This window comes from Pteropus alecto, unplaced genomic scaffold (assembly GCF_000325575.1).
Source record: "Pteropus alecto unplaced genomic scaffold, ASM32557v1 scaffold194, whole genome shotgun sequence".
In the NCBI taxonomy this organism is placed as follows: Eukaryota; Metazoa; Chordata; class Mammalia; order Chiroptera; family Pteropodidae; genus Pteropus; species Pteropus alecto.
Genome location: NW_006436281.1, coordinates 375,340 through 379,965, shown reverse-complemented (window position 1 = coordinate 379,965; position 4,626 = coordinate 375,340). Strand labels below are relative to the sequence as shown.

General features: G+C 35.4%; 1 protein-coding gene across 4 annotated transcripts in view; it reads left to right on the top strand.

Moving 5' to 3' along the window:
- Window positions 1–4,626, top strand: part of ZNF404 (zinc finger protein 404) — a 27,719-nt gene that overhangs the window by 659 nt on the left and 22,434 nt on the right. For 3 of the 4 annotated variants that reach the window (XM_015589310.2, XM_025046771.1, XM_006911778.3), the window contains exons 2-4: window positions 277–365; window positions 3,265–3,359; window positions 3,876–3,989. The gene's annotated coding sequence lies outside the window, so the exon portion shown is untranslated. The remainder of the gene's footprint in view (window positions 1–276; window positions 366–3,264; window positions 3,360–3,875; window positions 3,990–4,626) is intronic. The other variant, XM_025046770.1, reaches the window with a different exon arrangement.

Here is a 4,626-nt window from a genome sequence, read left to right as displayed (position 1 = left end):
GAGCACCGAGAAGCCAGTTACATGTTTCACAACCACAGCATTCCCAGAACCCAGGCCCCAGGAACCTGCTGTAGAGACAGGTTCCGCCCTAGACATCACTGACTCTGGGCTCTCATACTGAGGAGGTCACCCCCGTTCCAGTCTCCTTCCTACTCCCATCCATTTGTGTGCGGTGGACTGGGTGAGAGGATGTGGTCATGGAGGCTGTTTTCTAGGTTACTTACTGTGCTGTCCAAGAAAATTCCGAAGTTTCATGATTGCCTTTTGTTTTCTCAGTGCTACCTGTCTCTCTAAAAGAAAAAAAAAAAAAAAGGATCTTGAGAGAGGAAAGAAATTTTGTTACTCATCTAAAAGTTAAAATTCAGGTGAGCTTGTTTCCTCATTATTCATAAAATACACTTTAAGGACATGACCCTCTTTTTCCTTCTGCTGAAATGTCTTTCATGATAGTGACATATCTGTAAGTCATAGGGCCATGCAGATGAATCAGCCTTGTTAGGACCCCCAAACCTTTCTCTCCATAATTTATTTAACCTGTTGCCTACTGTTAGCTGTAATGTTTCTAATTTCTGACTGAAAACTAAATTAGTCTATGATGAACATCATTATGTATAGATCATTATGTCCTTTTATAGTCATTCCCTGAGGATAAATTTCTAGTTTGGAAATCTAAATCAAATACCATGTATTTACAATATACCAATATGCTTGCACACATTGGAATACAATGACAAAAATATATAGTTGTTAGTCTCATATGACTTGTCCAGTAAGGAAATGAAATCAGAATAGGAGTAAGATAGGTGTGAATTGCCACTTAAAGAAATTCAGGTGACTTGCATTGAGAGTTCATAAAAAGAGACATCATTTTGACTATAGCAGCACTTCTAGAATATGATCAAATTATGAGAACTAGGTGAAGAAAAATGAATTTTATACCTTAGAGTTTTTATTCTAGTGATGTTAAATGTCAGGTGGCATTAAAGGGGACAAGATGTCTCAATAGCTGTTTGTAGAACATTGTGGCTAGGAGGACAGGTTCAGAAGGAAAACAAACTCATCCATCAGGAATATGTAATGGGAAGCTGCGTTGAGACTACTGTTAATACATATAAAACATCCAAACAATATGGTCTCCAGTTTACATAGACATACATTTGTATAGGCAAACAAATCATGGGGTTGGTTGAAGCACTGGGGACTGATGGGAATGAAGTAAAAACTTTCAATAAAAACGCAGCAACTGTTTTCAGAACAACATTGGTTCTCAAATGTAAGGTGCATTTGAGGGTTTGTTCAAACACAGATTGTTGGGCCTCAGCCTCAGAGTCTCTAATCCAGTAGGTATGGGGTAGAGCTGTAAATCTGCATTTCTAACAAGTTTCCAGAGACAGAATTTTGAAGACATTTGTTCTAGAATGTACTAGGCTTTATCTTCAGGTTCAGAGATATTAAAAGGGGTGAGGATGAGATTATTTTCCATCTATTTGGAGAAATGATTACTCCTAAAAAATAAAAAACATGTGTGTGTGTCAAATTAAGGAATGGCCATTGTTTAAAATTTTATGAAATAAACTTTTAAGAAAAGGAAGAAAACCAGAACTATATCGCACAAAAATACGCACGGTTTATGTATGAATATATACTTTTCCATACTCTTTTCTATTTATTGATGTTGGTTACCTTTTCCCTATATGTTGATAAATACATATATTTTACAAATATAATCATATTTTGTACTTGTATAATTTTTGCATTTGTAACCTAATTTTTTAATGGTTTTATTGAGATACAATTCACATACCACACAATTCAACCATTGAAAGTATATGATTTAATATATTTAATATATTCCCAGGGTTGTGCAACTGTCACCATATTCAACTTTAGAACTTTTTCATCACTCCAAAAGGACACCCTAAACCCATTAGGAGTCCCTCCCTATTTCCTCCAGTCTCTGAAACCATAGGCAACCACTTACCTACTCTTTATTAATTCACCCCATCTGGACATTTCATAGAAATGAAATCATACAGTATGTGGTCTTTTGTGACTGGCTTCTTTCACTTAGCGTAGCATTTTCAAGATTCATTCATGTTTAGCATGCATCAGGGCTTCATTTCTTTGTATTATCTAATACTATTCCATTGTATGGTATACCACATTCTATTTTTCCATGCATCAGTTCATGGACTTTTGGATTGTTTCTGCTTTTTAGCTGTTATAAATAATGATGCTGTGAACATTTGTGTACAAGTTTTATGTAGACATATGTTTTTATTTCTCTTAGGTATATACTTAGGAGAGAATTGCTGGTTCATTCAGTAACTGTTTTGAGGAATTGTCAGACTGTTTTCCAAAACGTCTGCAACATTTTACATCCCCACCAAGCCATGCCTGAGGGCTCCAATTTCTCCATTCTCACCAACAACTGTTATTATCTGTCTTTATTAGAGCCATCCTAGTGGGTATAAGGAGGGTCTTGTGGTTTTAATTCGAATTTCCCTGATGACATGATATTGAGCATCTTTTCATGTGCTTATTGGCTGTTTGTATATCTTCTTTGGAAAAATATCTGCAGATTCTTTGCCTATTTTTAACTGGGTTTTTTGGTCTTTGTTACCTAACTATTTTTACTGACATTGTATCTTGTATATTTTCATTCCCTTAACAGTTTCTCAAACTTAGCATTTAACGACTGCTTAAAATTTCAGTACAAGGATGTCATGTTACATATTTAACCAATCAGCTGTTCCTGAGCTCAGAATGCTGAAAACATGCTTCTACATGCTGTCTCACTTCCGTAACTTGATCAACTTCACCTCTTTCAATTTCTCAGCGCCATATGGGAACTTAGGTCTTTGTAATTTTAAAGATAGTGACATTTGAGAATGTGGCAACACCCTCTACTGAGAGTGTACTACTGATGACTGTGCCTTCTTGGAAGGACGTGTACAGGGACGTGATACTGAAAAATGACAGTAGCAGAGTCTGTATTTTTAAATTCAAAATACGATAATAATGGAGCTTTTTTATTCCCTCAGTATGATCCTCTAGGGAGGCTGAAGTGTTTGAATTTGTGAGGGATTATTTGAGATTCATTTATCATTCTCTGTTTTACTTGAAGCATCATCATCTAGGTCTCCTGAGTGGCTTTCTTTTGGCCTTTCTTGTGCTGGACCTCTCTGTCCCTGTGATGACAGGACTGTATCTGAATTTGTCAACAGCCACAGCATGCCTAAGTTCCATTTCTTTTATATGCAGGTTTTTCTGATTCCAACCCAGGTCCAATTCTTGAATTGGAGCAAGGAGTCCAGGCCTAGAAGGTAGAAACTGTAGTGACAAGAGGATTTGTCCAGGTGAGTTAGGGGAAACCAGTAAAGGGAAAACTATTGCCTATCAAAGCTCATGACTCAAGACTCAGAACCTTGGTATTTTAATGAGATAATGAGCTCAAAAGCTTTAAGCCTTTGGAGAAAATAGAGCCTCATCCTCATACCCCAACTATCACCATACTTATATTTCACCCTTCAAACTCAATGAGGGTGATTAGCTCTATTATAATTTTTATTATAAAAGTAATACATTCTCATGCAGTAATTCGGAAAATACAGAAAAAAGTGAAGAGATAACCACTGTAAACATTTTACTCCAGTTTTTTTAATCCATCTTTCAATGTGCATCCATATACCCACACACATTATTTTAGCTGCTATAACAGGATAGCATTTTTGTAGTAGAATATTTTTATTCATTATCATCAAGTAAAGGCCTGTATCATCATTTTTTCATTGAAATGGGTGTCATATACAATAAAGTATACTCGACTTAGCTGTATATATAACTTAATGAATTTTTACATTTGAAACACCTAGATCGAGACACAGAGTGTTTCTATTCCCTTTGGATGAATTGCTTGTGTCCTGTCTCAGTTCAAACCACTTCTTCCCTACAAGAAGTAAACACTATTCTGACTTCCATCACTCGAGGTAAGATTTACCTGTTCTTGAATTTCATATAAATGGAGTCCCTTGTATCTGCTGCCTTTTGTCCAAAATTGTACTTGTGAAATTCATCCACGGTGTTTTGTGAATCAGTAGGTTTTTACTGCCCAGTTGTTGTGTAGTATTCCATTATATGACCATACTACAATTTGTTTATTCATTCTTATGATGATGGCTTTTTTCCAGTATTTGACTATTATGAATAAAGCTATGAACATTCTTGTACAAGTGTTTTTGTGGACATATGTTCTTGTTTTTCCTGGGTATATATACCTAGGGGTGGAAATGTTTGACCTAATTTATGCTCCCACTGCATTGCATGCAAGGTCTTGTTACTTCTCAAATTGGCCAACAGTTAATATTGTCAGTCATTTTAATTTTAGCCATTCTGATGCATGTGTAGTGGTATCTTGTAATTTTAATTTGCATTTTTCTGATTTGTAATGATGTGAGCATCTTTTCATATGCTAGTGCCTATTTTGATATACTCTTATGAAGTGTCTATTTAAAATTCAAATTTTGTCCATATTTTAGTTTAGTTATTTTTGGTAATTTTCCTATTGATTTGTAGGAGTTTTATATATATTTTGAATACAAGTCCTCTCTGTGTGTATATAAGTGT